This window comes from Perna viridis, chromosome 6 (assembly GCF_037379345.1).
Source record: "Perna viridis isolate PV_CMFRI_1.1 ecotype Kerala chromosome 6, ASM3737934v1, whole genome shotgun sequence".
Classification (NCBI taxonomy): Eukaryota; Metazoa; Mollusca; class Bivalvia; order Mytilida; family Mytilidae; genus Perna; species Perna viridis.
In genome coordinates this window covers 4086024-4101941 of record NC_142450.1, presented here as the reverse complement: position 1 = coordinate 4101941, position 15918 = coordinate 4086024, and positions in this window count along the sequence as shown.

The window sequence follows — 15918 nt, the reverse complement described above, 5'->3', positions numbered from 1 at the left end:
TGTTACTACGGAGTAAGGCAGACCCCAGGCAGAGAAGTGGGTGGAGGAGTCTCGCACCTTTAGATGTAGCAGAAAATGAAACAATTAAAAACCTTCTAAAGAGTTACATAAAAGATTGATATTCATTCTTCATGTCTCAATAAATTACACATGATTTATTTATAATGACCCTTTACTGCATTTGTTTTAAATATTTGACATGACTTGTGGGGTCTTGTTTTAATCCTCTTTTTATGCTGAATCAGAAAATATAATTATTTTTATGATTTGTGGGGTCTTGTTTTAATCGTTTTTTTATGCTGAATCAGAAAATATAATTATTTTTAGGATTTGTGGGAAAAAGGTTTTTTTTCTAAATTTTCTAGAATATTCTTTACATTAGATATTTTATATTTTGAGTTGATTTTAGTCATTTATTTTTATATTTTAAGTTTTTGACCCCTGTTGTGGGGTCTTGTTTTACTCAGCTCATCATTCTGCATCAGATAAAAGTGGTATTTTTTAGATTTGTGAAAAAAGGTTGTTTTTCAAATTTTTCTCTGCTTCAAATATCATAAAAATAGAGATTTCTTACCTGAAAAATATATATATTTATTTTATTTTATGTATATGACCCCTGTTGTGGTGTCTTGTTTTATTCAACTTTTTGTCCTCAGTATGAAAATGCATTTATTTTCATGATTTTTGAGAAAAAAAATGAATTCCAAATTTTCTGGAATGTACTGTACCTGGCACAGATCCAAGGACTGGCATACCGACCATACACCCCCCTCTAAAACAGTGAGAAAAAAAGTTTTCTCCACAAGTTTCACCCCATAATATTTTTTGCCTTGCTTTGCATGGCATTTAATTCAATTAAAGCCCCCCACCCCCCAAACTCAAATCCTGGATCTGCCCCTGTGTACAGTGGGTGATGTACATATTGAGTTGAATTTAGTGATTTAATTTTTATATTTTAGTTACTAATTTTACTACTCAACTCATTGTTCTGTTTCAGATGAAATTGATTACTTTAAGATTTGTGATGAAATGTTGTAAAAATTAAGTTTTCAAATTTTTTATACTTCAAAAATGTTTTGGTCGTATCTGGTCAGACCTGTGTCTGTTTAATGTAGTTCATTTACCTAATCTTTAGTAAAACTTATCTAATTTTTTGAAATTTTAGCACATTTTTTCTAGGAAAATTGAGGAGGGTCTTACAGTGTTTAGAGGTTTTTTACCCACCCCTTTTGAAAATAAAGGGTTAAAAGGGAGAAATATGTGTCCTAATTAGTATTGATAGGTAAGTTTATTGTTGATCCAATTATTATGATTCACATGTCAGCCTGTTCTTTTTGAAATTTCGATTTGAAGTTAAATGGGTACAAATTTTGGGCCTCTTCTAAAAGAATCAACTTTTTTTTAAATTTTTGGTCTGATTTGGATTCCATATAAAAATCCCTTCCAGTGTTTTCAATCGATTTCGAGTTAGGGACTTAAGGTTTTCACTCTGTCCATCTGTCTGTCAGTCCATAAAGGAATTGAAGTTTTCCACACATTTTTATCTAAACGTTTGCCGATATTGAGCTGATTTTTGTTATTTGAATCAACCTTGATGAGTTACAGATCAACTTTACGTTTTGTACCACTTTGCTGATTTTCGTCTGAGTTACGGCCCTTGAAGTTGGAAAAAAATTTCTAAATGCTTGCAGATATTGAGCTGATTTTTTGGTATGTGAGTCTACCGTGATGAGTTACAGATCAAGTTAACATTTCTTTCTGCTTTGCTGATTTTTTCTGAGTTATTGCCCTTGAATTTATCCTAATTTAAGTTTTCCACACTTCTTTTTTTTAATGCATGCAGATATTTGGCTGATTTTTGTTATTTGAGTCTACCTTGATGAGTTACATATTAATGTTACATTTTGTTACGCTTTGCTGTTTTTTTTTTCCAAAGATATAAATTTTCAGTTTTACACGCTATACCATAATTTCAGTTTTATATACTTTTTTTCTAAGGAAGACCTGTTTACACTATCTCAATTGGACAATATGTAAATATAACAAAAGATGGAGTAATTATTCATTAAAATTGGTATAGAATTTGAAACCTAATCTGTCCAATTGTCTGTGATATAAAACTTTGCAAATCTGTATCTGTTAAATGGATTTGAACATCTTTCTTGTCTTTGTCCATATACTTTTTAGCTGGCCTTTGGCCAGGTGAGCTTATGCTATCACTTGGTGTCTGGCGTCTGTCGTCGTGGACAAATTTTAAAAAATCTTCTCTGAAACTACTGGACTGACAGGTTTTAAACTTGGCATGATTGTTCCTTAGGGTGTTCTGCACAAAATGACCATTGGGATTTTTGATCAATGAAAAAAAACATGGCCACTGTTACTAAAAATAGAACAGAGGGGTCAGATTGCAGTTTTTTGCAATTAACTCAAAAACCGTTGCGTTTAGCAAATTTCTGGCAGTGGGTAATATTGTTCAGCATCATGAGACAGACCTTTGCAAAAATTTTCAAAACGATTGGGCAACTGATGTAGGAGTTACAGCCCCTGAAACATTTTTTTTGTATTTTTCACATGTGCAACTTTGAAAATCTTCTTCTCAAAATCTATTGAGCAGAATTCAATGAAAGTTTGGCATATATGTTTCTTAGGGTATCCCACACAAAATGACCATTGGGATTGTTGATTCATGAAAAAACATGGCCGCTGTTACTAAAAATAGAACATAGGGGTCAGATAGCAGTTTTTTGCAAGTAACTCAAAAACCATTGCCTTCAGCAAATTCTAGCAGTAGGTAATGTTGTTGAGCATCATGAGACGGACCTGTGCCAAAATTTTCAAAATGATTGGTCAACTGATGTAGGAGTTGCAGCCCCTGGAACAGTTTTTTTGTGTATTTTCCCATGTGCAATTTTGAAAATCTTATCAAAATCCATAGCACAGAATTCAATGAAAGTTAACATATGTTCCTTAGGGTATCCCACACAAATTGACAGATCGGATTGTTGATTCATGAAAAAAAGATGGCCACCTTTACTAAAAATTGAACTTATGGGTCAGATGGCAGCATCATGAGACGAACCTATGCCAAAATTTTCAAAATAATTGGTCAACTGATGTAGGAGTTACGGCCCCTGGAACAGTTTTTTTGCATTTTTTGTATGTGCAACTTTGAAAATCTTCTCAAAATCCTTTGAACAGAATTCAGTGAAAGTTGGCATATATGTTCCTTAGGGTATCCCACAAAAAATGACCTTTGGTATTGTTGATTCCTTAAAAGAAAATAGTGCCGCCGTTACTAAAAATAGAACATAGGGGTCAGATGGCAGTTTTTTGCAAATAACTCAAAAACCATTGCCTTTAGCAAATTTCTGGCAAAAGGGTAATATTGTTCAGCATCATGAGACGGACCTATGCCAAAATTTTCAAAACCATTCATTGACTAGTGTAGGAGTTATGACCCCTGAAACAGTTTTTTTTTGTTTTTTTTTTCACATGTACAACTTTGAAAATCTTCTCTAAAACCATTTAAGATCATTGAATGAAAATAAGCATAATAGTTCTTTAGTGTATTGTGCTCTGTTGACTTGTGATTTTTAATCCGTGAATAGATACAACTGCCTATACTAAAAGTGGAACTTAGGGGTCATAAGACAGGTTTTTTTTTAAAAAGTTCAAAAATTGTAACTTGCCTTTAGCAAAATTCTGGTTCAGGTCATGAAAATGCTATGAATACTTTTAGTTGATTTTAACTTAGCCTGTCACATTCCTCAAGTTTTTCAAATAAGCAAATGGTTAACCAGGTGAGCGATTCAGGCTCTCTTGAGCCTCTAGTTTCTGTTCAAAATCAAGGTAATTTCCTCAGTTTGTCATTTATACTTGATGGTCCAAGGTAGTATTTGGGTCAGTGATATGAACAGCCAGTAGGGGACTATGTATTGTTTTGCAGTACTCTCAGAATGCTTGTTATTTTTTGTTCGGTTTCAAAATTTTTTTTATTGGAATTCTTAGCAAAATCCCTGTCTGTGTTTTTCAACCAGATTTCAGATATCTCTTAAGATTTTTAAGTTATAAGGGGTCAAAGGATCATACAATAATTTTTTTTTTAAATGTTTGGACCAATTTAAGCATTTTTTTTTTTTTGGAAACCTTATCTTATGAAAATCCGTGCCTGTATTTTTTCTAGCTAGATTTCAGATATCTCTTTACCATATTCGAATAAAAAGTGGTCAAAATTGCCACAGCCCAAATAATCGACCTCTTAATTTTTTGTCCATTTCTGAAAAGGTTAAATTACTTTTAAAATGTTGTGCTTTGTTGTGTAAAAACCAGTTGCTGCTTTATGCCCCGGGACAAACAGTTGGGGGTAGGCATATTAATTTACCTCTGTCCATCCGTCCATAACACATGGTCATGGCTTATCCCTTTAGGGATTCGGCGCTGGAGATATTTTTTTGTTTTGACCAAAACAAAAAAATACCTCCATGGCCGAATCCCAGGAACGAATTCAGGCGGGGCGTGGCGGGCGCGCCCCCCCCCTAAAATTTGCAAAACATGGGTTGTCATGCAGAAGTAGATTCTTTTGGTTTGAAACTTTAATGTCTCGCTTATTTTACTACAACAGATATTCACATTTCACCCACTGTAGAAGAATATTTCAAAATTTAACCTCAATTTTTTTTTACTGTGCACCCCCTAAATCTAAACTCCTGGATCCACCCCTGAATCCGTAGAGGGATTAGATCATGGCTAGTCCGGCTATCTCCTCGTACAGTTTTTGAACTACATCTAAAATATTTTACAGGATATTACACATCATGAAGGTGTGCAAGGCCAAAGGATTTTGATTTTCGTGAAGTATGGAAATTGGTGATAGTTACACTTCGTCATTTGACTCAGAAATATATGGATCATGGCTTGTCCAGCTATCTCATCGTATAGTTTGTGAACTACTGTACATCTAAAATATTTTACAGGACATTTTTACACATGATTCCTCTGACCCTGCAGCCCTCCTCTCTTTTATTTGGATATTGATATCAATATCCAAATAAAAAAGAGGAGGGTTGCAGGATCAAAGGAAATTCGGACTAATGATGAAGGTGTGCAGGGTCAAAGGATTTTTGAAATTGGTGACTTAGTCATTTTCATCAGAAATAAGACTATGTGGCTTGGTCGGCTATCTCCTGTATTTTTGAACATATTAAAATATTTTTTGCAGGATGTTTCTACACATAATGATGGTGTGCAAGGTCATAGGATCTTGATTTTTGTGGAATATTACGGAACTGGGTGATAGTTGGACCTTGTAATATTTGTCAGAAATATACCCCAAGCAACAAAGTTAGGAATTTGTTATTGGGGGTATTGAAATTTTTTATGTTGTCCGTCAGTCCATCCATCAATCCTCTTTTTCTCATTCCAAGTATTTTTGCAGTGCTTATTATTCTAACATGCCAAACATTTACTGCATCAACCAACAGTATATAACCTTTCTGAATCTACAAACCATGTCTTCATAAAAAAATACACGTTCTTAATTAGGCAAATCAAGCGAGCGGGGGAATCAGTTGTGTCTTACAGACGCATTTGATTTCTTTAAAAAAAAATCACTAACAAATGACGCAGAGGCTCCTGTGACAAACAGGGCTTGTAGTTTCAATGATGAACTATTAGTCCCTATGCTTGAGTACGTCAAAAACTTAATTTGTGTCCACACTTGCCCGACTGTTCAGGGTTTGACAACTGCAATCGTGTCCTGCTGGGCTCTGCTATGCTTTTTATTGGAAAGTAATTTGCATTTGTTGTGGTTATGAAAGAACTGTAAATCATAGGAGTTCATAACTTTGTACATTCTTATCATTTGTTGGAAATATAGAATTTTTTACAGAAAAAATAAAATATGAGTTTTATTCATTGATTCACAAAAGTGACACAAAATTTGGTTGTCATTGTATGGCATTTACCTTTTGATTTTCTGGCGAATGGTTCTGGTATTGTTTAAAATTAAATTGAACCCTGATTTTTCCCCAAAATGTTATTTGTAAAAATTACTGGATTAAGAAAATCATTGTGGGGCGAAAAGGGAATTTCTGTCTACTCACGAAAACAAAATGAACCTCCCCCCTTTCTCCACCACCACCTTGCCACGTCTTAAAAAGTTGTTGTTAGACAGAAAGAAAAGTTACTGCTTTTGATGATTTAAGATTCTGTTAAACACAAAAAATGGGTCACCTCAACTTCAAAGGCAAAACATATTGGTATATCTACAGCAATGTTTTGAAAATGTGTAGTCTCTGCTTTGATTATACAAAAATTGGTAATCATTGCTTTGATGATGTTTAAATTGAATTCACCGTTTTAATCTTTTGAAAATTTATAGTCTTTATGACTTAGTGATTGATTACTTGATTGTTTGTTGGGGTTTAACGAGCTGCAATATTTCAGCTATATTCAGGCGATGAACATGAAAATGGATGATGTAGTTAACATGAAATGATGATGAAATGAAAAATGGGATGGGACACAAAGACAATAGGGTCGACAAACTTCGATTGCCACTGGAAAAAGGGAGAGATGGGCAGGGTCGGGCAATTTAACCTCTTTTGGCGGAGCCTGTTGGTTCCTACTCCGGGGAAATACCACAGTAGGAGGTGACATCTTTCCAAACACGTTGCACCGATATGGTTTGCGGTCAGGTTTTCCGTGTTATGACCTGACGACCCCAGCATGTAACATACCAGGGTTACCCCATTCAACCACCTGGGGCACACAACCCAGTTGCTCTGAGGGCTGAGCGCCCTAGCCCCCAGCCAGGGTCCTGAGCACTATTTAGTCGCCTTCTACGTCAGGCTTAGCGATGCTGCGGACCTATTCTTTTGACACCCGGACCCGCACGCTTCTTTATGACTTAAAAATTGGAAATCATTATTTTGAGTAAAAATTGGCAGTAATCGCTTCCATGATGTCAAAGTTGGTAGTTACTGCTTCTATTTTTAAAGAAAAATGAGTGGACTGGTCACTGCATTGATATAAAAAATGAGATGGCTGGTCACTGCATTGATATAAAAAATGAGATGGCTGGTCACTGCTTTGATATAAAAAATGAGATGGCTGGTCACTGCATTGATATAAAAAATGAGATGGCTGGTCACTGCATTGATATAAAAAATGAGATGGCTGGTCACTGCTTTGATATAAACATGAGTAGCTGCTGCTTCAATCGATGTTGTCAATATTGGTCATCACTGAAATAAAATTTGTAGTCATTTTTTTTTCAAGGTGTTAATTAAATGTTAGTCTTTACTTTTTCAAGAATAAAACTTATTTGTCTGCCTGTAAAACTCACTAATAAGGAGAATAGTAATCGAATTGGACTGTCTGTCTGTCTGTTTGTCAGAATGTCAATTTCACTTAGTTTTAGAACTATATATTATTAGTAGTAACGAGAACCATAACTAAGCGAGTCTCTGTTTGTCTCTCAAACTCACTTCAATCCAAGGATTGTATGCCTATATGTATCGGGAATCTGAATAAAATGAGACATTCTGTATATATGACTGTTCAACTCACTGTAATCGTATGGTTGTTTACAAAAAAATGGAACCATTATCAAGAGAGTCACTTTGTCTCTCTGTCTGTTAAACACAGCAGGTCCTAGGCCTGTATACTATTAAGGGGAGCCTACAAGAAATTAGTTGCGTAGCCAAACTCAGTTGATCATTATGACTTTACTTAGTATTCGAATAGTTAAATTACTCGTTGTGTCTGTTAGTCAACAAGTCGATCGAACTCATTTCAGTCTCATGGTGGTAAAATACTTGCGAGAAACAAAATCAAAAGAGTTCCTCTGTCTGTCCGTCTGAAAAATCATTTCAATCAGAGGACTATACCAAATTAAAAAAAAAAAACTTAAAAAAAAAAACAAATGAGTTAATTTTCCTTCTGACCGTCTGTCTGAATATCCCACTTCTGTCCACCGACTATATAAACGGAACTACGATCTGTCTACTTGTATTCCAGTCACTCGCAAATAGCTTCAGAAAAGAAAAGCTTGTATAAAAGAAACGAGAACTGCAATAAAAATCAGTCACTCTATTTATTCCATCTTAACAAGTCTATCTGTCAAAGAGTAATGAATGGAACCAAAATTCGGGCGGTAATAAAAAAAAACATTTTCCAAGTACAAAGACTAGATGCAACCATAATCTAATGTGTCTGTCTGTCAAACTAACTTCAGTACTATAGTAAACACGGGGACCTTAATCTAATGTGTCTGTCAAACTCACTTCAGAACTATAGTAAACACGGGAACCTTAATCTAATGTGTCTGTCAAACTCACTTCAGAACTATAGTAACACGAGACCATAATCTAATGTCTTTCAAACTAACTTCAGTACTATAGTAAACACGGGGACCATAATTTAATGTGTCTGTCAAACTCACTTCAGAACTATAGTAAACACGGGGACCTTAATCTAATGTGTCTGTCAAACTAACTTCGGTACTATAGTAACACGGGAACCTTAATCTGGTAAGTCTGTCAAACTAACTTCAGAACTATAGTAAACACTAGAGCCATAATCTGATAAGTCTGTCAAACTCACTTCAGAACTATAGTAAACACGGGAACCTTAATCTAATGTGTCTGTCAAACTCACTTCAGAACTATAGTAACACGAGACCATAATCTAGTGTCTTTCAAACTAACTTCAGTACTATAGTAAACACGGGGACCATAATTTAATGTGTCTGTCAAACTCACTTCAGAACTATAGTAAACACGGGAACCTTAATCTAATGTGTCTGTCAAACTCACTTCGGTACTATAGTAACACGGGAACCTTAATCTAATGTGTCTGTCAAACTCACTTCGGTACTACAGTAATACGGGGACCATAATCTAATGTGTCTGTCAAACTCACTTCAGTACTACAGTAAACACGGAGACCTTAATCTAATGTGTCTGTCAAACTCACTTCAGTACTACAGTAAACACGGGAACCTTAATTTAATGAGTCTATCAAACTCACTTCGGTACTATAGTAACGCAGGAACTATAACCTAATGAGCCTGTCAAGCTCACTTCAAAGGACTTTCTTTCCCAGGAGAGAAACCCTAATCAAACTAGAAATTGTATGAGCAAGCTTACAAATAGAGTACACCACGCTTCAAACGAAGTTGAATTACCTGCAAGTTAAACTTTCTCCCTTCGCAGTGCCTCAAAAGTGACTATTTTCCTTTATGCACATCTACATATGATGGCCAGCTTTCCCATAATGTTTCATCAAAATCCTTTAAATGGCTTATGAGGAGTTTTGCTTACGAGCTTTTACATGTAAAACGCTTTAGTTGGATTATCTTCCTTTGTAGTTCACCGACAATAATTATATTCCTTCGTGCACATCTATATATGTTGCTAAACCTTTTCATATTTTTGATCAAAATCCCTTAAACGATGTAGGAGGCGTTGCTCTTATGTGGATTCAAGTGTAAACCCCTAAATGCATTATGTCCCTTTGGAGTTCCCAGACAGTAACTATATTTATGCACAACTCCATATAATGCCTAACCTCCCATAACGTCTCATCATGTGGACAGACGGATGGACGGGCCGACATACGTTAGGTTCCTATATATCCCAAAACTTTGTTTATGGGCTACATTAAATCACGATCTACTGGGTGTCAATTCTGTACAAAGACTGTAAACTTATAATTGGAACTACGAGTTTTCTGTCTGTCTTATAACGGAGGGCTACGAACTGTCTATTTGTCTTTTAGTCAGTCACGAATCCTAGGACTGTTTACGGAGGATTACGACCTGCCTATCTATTAGTTTAAGGACTGTATTCTATTGGCAAGAATCATGGTCAAAAGAATCTATCTGTCTGTACATGTCTGTCTACCCGTCTAACACTCTTCCGTCATACCTGTATTACTGTACCAGACCGTAGTAACGCGCACGTACGGGACCTATACTCAAAGTGATGGTCAGATTTAGTTTTTTTTCTGTTTGCTTAAACCCGTTATGTAACAATACTAGTGGACAAATTAGTCGTACAGAATGTCAGTAAAACACACATTGTACAGTATTAGAGAACTTCAGTTACAATCATCGCCTTTTAAATTTTGGTTCAGAAGAAAAGCATTTTTTCTTGTACGTCTGCCTGTCAAAAGCACACAAGCAAAACTACATGTACATGTTGCCTTAATTCCTGTCCAATGAATATACAACACTTCAGACTAAACCTTAAAAGATTTATAAAATGTCCTGAATTGGCAATATTCCAGATGTACGTCTAGTTCTGCCTAATTTCACTTAGCTAGTGGATCAGAGTTGCATGTTTTTCCTGCCGTTTTTTTTCTGTAGTGTGCGCAGAATTTATTGGTTAGAAAAATGTACAAAACCCACGGGAGAGTCACATCTGCTATTCATGTGTCGCTGTCTCAGTTTTGTGTTGTTCTAATTTTTATCCGTATTTCATACGAATTGGAAAAAGTGCTGTAGATTATACTGTTAGGCATTTGATTTTTATGGGGGGGGGGGGCTAAGATCAAATTTGATATAAAAGGCAGGACGATGACCTATGGTAAAGGAATCACGGTTTAACAATTGGGTAAAATAAAAATGCAGGATGAGAAAACAAATCTGTGTTTGGTACGTTTGATAAATAAACAGGGCACATTTGCGGATCCAGCGGTCAGTCCACATCCATCGTCCTTTCCGATTAAAAAAATGTTAGTTTGGTACACTTGGAGGTTGTCAAATATTCACCAATAATAATAAACCCCTTTTCTGAAAAATCACTGGGTCGGATCCGTGTTTTGAACTTGAGAATCTGTATGGATCCCTATAAGATTATAATGATTACATGTCGCAATTGTTGGAAGTTACTTTTAAATAAAAAATCTAAGCAGGGTGTTAATCCAAATTGATATAAATTCTGTTCTAATGTACCCCAATATTTCAATGTTAAAAGATTACTAAAGAATACATTTGAACGACTGTTGTTTCGTCATGATAACTTAAATACGTATGTTCCACTATTTTTTAATTACCAATGTACTGAGAGTGTTCTACCGTGAAGCTGTTGAACTCTTATTTTGGGCATTCGTTGCATTTAAAAGGTCATATGGAAATTTGTCCTTTCTTTCAGCTAAAATGAGTAACAAATAAGTATTTACAGCTAAATAAATGGTAAATCTGGCTTCCCATATATGTTATGTACTATACTTATAGTACCTTGCAAAAACGAGGCTTACACTAAAAAAAATCATGACTATCTGGACAAATAAGTCAAAAAGTTAAGAATGTTTCAGATATTACAAAACATGCACTACAAGAAAACCCCTGTAAATTTACTTTGTTGTTGAATTTGGGTTACTCCAACAATGCTAGAGGTTGTCTGGCAAGCTATTTTCTGGTGGTATGGAGGAACGGATTCCAATCTCGTACGTCGTAGGAGTAAGTTTGGGTAGACCGTTAGACATTAGAATAGGTGGTATTTCGCTGTTGGTTATATAGGGTGGTGGTATTCGTTAGTTAATGGTACCGGTGCATCCGACATATGTGAGACTTCGGACTAAAAAGGTAAAATGCGGTATATAATCAAGGTATCACAATTTACGGTGGATTAAAACCTTGATAGTAAGAGTTCACATTACCTATAAGGCCATTTGAGCTATTGCCATCACTTGGCGTCCGTCGTCGTCAGTCGTCGTCGTCGTATTTTTTTTTCTGAACTCTTCTTCTCTGAAATTACTTGAATATAATAAAAACCAAATTTGGTATAAATGTTCCTTTGGGGTATTCTATATAAAAATGATTTTTGGTCCGTCGAAAAACATGGCGGTCGCGTTGCTGAAAATGGAACGTAGGGGTTAGACAGAAGTTGTTCGCATATATTTAAGAAATAATTCATGGGGTAGATTTGTACACATTTAAACATGGGTAGGCATTTATATTCGATTATTTAACACCGAGCGGTAGCGAAATGTTAATTGAGAATGTAAATACCAAACCCATGTTAAAATGAGTACAATTCTACCCCCGGAAGGAATTATTTCTTTTCTAATATGACAAATACGGTATTTTTTGTGAAAATTTTCCCTAAGCGTAGCCAAAATAACGGCTGTTCCGTTTATCCTCCCCCGTATGGAAGTTTGGTTAATTTAGAAATAAAACACATATCCAAGTTTGTTTGTTTGTTGGGGTTTTAACGTCCGAGCAGCAATATTTCAGCTATATTCAGACGATGAACATGAAATTGATGATAAAATGAACATGAAATGATGATGAAATGAAAAAGGGATGGGACAAAAGGACAATGGGGTCGACAAATTTTGATTGCCACTGGAAATAGGGAGAGGTGGGTAGGGTCGGGCGATTTAGCTTCCTGTGGCGGAGCCCTATGGTTCCTACTCCGGGAGAATACCACAGTAGGGTTCTATAACATGCGAGGAACGTGGCATCTTTCCAAACACGGTGCACCACTATGGTTTGCGGTCAGGTTTTCCGTATTATAGCCTGACAACCCCAGCATGCAACACGCAGGGGGTACCCCATTCCACCACCTGGGGCACACATCCCAGTTGCTCTGTGGGCAGAGCGCCCTAGCCCCCGGCTAAGGTTCTGAGCACTATTTAGTCGCCTTTTACGACAAGCTTAGCGCTGCTGCAGGCCTATTCTTTCCACACCCGGACCTGCACGGGCCCACATATCCAAGTAAACCATCTATTAAATAGATATCAGTATCAATATCAGTGTAGTATTAGATAAACCTCTCAGTTGTTAAATCATCGCGTAAACGTTTTTAAATGAGTGACAGCGAAAGAAAAGAGATAGGGCGCAGGTGCTAAAAGTGGGGTTGTACAGATATATACTGTTTGACTATGTGAAGACGTCATATCAGTAATTTCAATAACCAATAGGTTTATCCAAATTCTGACGCGATTGTTTAGTATGATGGTATCTATCTGTGGTCAAATTTTTGTCTTGGATATGTGCAGTCTTGTTGGAGCTATTGCCCTTTTCGACATTTTGTCGCTATGTTTAATGTTATTTCTTTTAAAAAATCTTCTCCTCTGGCACAACTTAACCCATTAAAAATTAACTTCATATGAATATTTCACAGGGTATTCTGCTTAGAAGTAATGTGGGGATTTATGATCCGCCGAAAAACATGGCCGCCGTTACTAAACATAGAACATAGGGTTTAGACAGAGGTTTCCCTCATATATCTCCGAACCCGTTAAGTTTAGCCAAATTCTTTCAATAGCTGTAATGATCCTTATAATTTATAAGGCGTACTAAAGTCTGCATTGGAACAAAGAGGTTGGACGTCTCCTTGTTAGAGTTATTGGCATTAAAAGGTGAGCAGTGTTTTTAGCAGTTTTCAGCCAAAATCTTGAAAACTATAATAGGCAGAAAGAACTTTCAGTTGATGAAACGATCCTAATAATATGTCCTACCTAAGTCTTCCTTTACGTCAATATTTTCGGACAATTTCTTGTTAGTTATTGGCCTTGAAAGGCAAAAATTGAACAAGGTGAGGGATTCAGAATCTGGGAGCCTCTTGTTAAATAACACTATAACAATGAAGTTGACAAAGATAGTACTTTACGTAACTTTTTTCCTGAATTTGCCCGTTTCAACGCCAACCTTTTTGAAAACTTGTTTTTAATGTGCTAAAACGCCTCACTGATCTTTTGATATATGCGCACAAGACTTGATTCACTTTAAGCAGTTGGCACTTTAGCCAATCAATATTGTTACTTACTCGATTCCAATGCAAGACAGATCCAGGCAGACGTTTTAACACGAAATTTACTTTGGGTAGGGACTTTCAGACAAACAGACATTAAAGTCAAAATTATACCGCCCAAAAGAGTATTACGTCAGACATCATGAATAATGTGCATTTCATTTTAACAAAACGTGCAGCTTCTAACAGATATCGGGTTTCCAAGACACTTGCCTGACACCCGTGTTTGACACTGATAACAAAATTGATTATCTCACCAAAAAAAATTGAAAAAGAGTTAGGCAATACAGCACAAATAGTCCATACAGGCAAGTATCATTGAGTTACATCAATCCAAACAGATCACATATTTGGCATATTGACAGTTTCTGAGGAAATCCAGTTATCTTGTGTAACAAAAAAATCTCATCTATATTCCAGAAACTCATTAACAATCCGATTCAGTAGATTGCGGTTTATATGCAATTGCAAACACATTTGAATTAATCTTTTTACATATGTAAATGGTTTTACTCGGGCTCTTCATATTCAATATGAAAAAAAAAAACATATCAGAGATCATTTGATTTCATGTTTGGAAAAGAGAGTTAAAGCAGTTTTCAATATCACTAATGGGTAACTACGACTATAGAAAAGAATTGCGATTGTGGTGAGGCTGGTGGTATTGGGGGAGATGGTATGTTGTGACTACAAAAATGTGGTCAAAAGTTGTAGTGTTTTGGAAACACAAATCTTATAATGAAACCAAATATTTTCGTAGAACAACAATATTTACTTATTTGTAAGCGGATTTCAATTGTTTCTTTTAGAAATTGATTAAGTAGAGTTCTCCGGGATTGTCTTTGTTCACTTGTCAGCTTGAGAATAATCATTTATGCGGCCCGGGCGGATGCAAATATTTAGAGCAGTATTTTTTCTTATATAGTATATAATGAATACTATCTGGCAGTATTTTATGGGAGGTCTAGCATTACGACATTTATTTGGTAATTTGAAGTTAATGAAACCTGGTATAAATTCGGCTACAATTTTGGACCCATTCCGCGCACAAAAATACAAATCATTAAGATGCTAGCATCAGAGGAGGTTCAGCCAATACCTTTGAAACAAAGAAGGAAGACAGAATTCTCGGCTTTAAATTTTCCTTTGTGTGGAAGGTTGGCCTAATCGTTGTGTGTTAATACGAGTCTCCCCACTTCAGGTCTATAAAACTCGCTGATACTTATTTCGTTCTTTCCTACATGCAGTGTGTAGTAGCTTATTATTATTTTATTTTAAAAAATGCCGAATACATATATTTTTGGTCGATTTTTGCCAAAAAGGTCCAACCTTTCTTCAGATGATAACATGGGCATTTTCAGAGAGAAAAGGCAAAAAAATATATATATATGGATAAAATAAAAATTAAAATCAAATCAAAACTAAAAAAAATAAATCTAGTGCAAGAAAGCTGATCATGGAAGGTAACGTTTACTTATAGACCGGTCTCCATGTATATCATCAGCAGCAAAAAATGTGTTGCTTTCTAAAAAAACCGTAAATATGTATTTTGAAATTGACGGAGGCAAAAACACGAAGAAAAGAGTAAAAACATAAACTGATATCACCGACAGTTTTTTTTATTCTTCTTCTTCATGAATGTCATTCTTGTACTTCTCGTGTACATGGTACCATCACTACATGACATACCCACAACATGCTAAGTATATAAATCATACTGTGTACTAAACAGGAGATTCAATTTACTGCAATGTCACAATATCTACAATTCAGTCTGTCCTGCTAACCCATATATCATCATAGTTTTTTTCATAATTGACGTTAATCATAGGAATCATGCGGTGGCCATTTGTATCATGAAAGGTTTGGAACCCGTAAAATAACTAAAATACATCCTGAGCTCCTGTAAGTTGTGTTAGAGATTGTTTTACATGCCGATGGCCTGTTTTTTATTATCGTCACGTTCTATAGCGTCTTAACGGAATTAAATTTATTTACACGGCTTTTAAAGATGATTAAGAATAACTGAATAAAATGCATCGAATCACATTCGCCTTTCATGAAGATATAGGTTAAATTAAAAAAAAAAAAGATTAAACCAACATACCCTCAAGACGCGAGAAAAAGCCCGCGGCAATACATATCCGGAAATCCT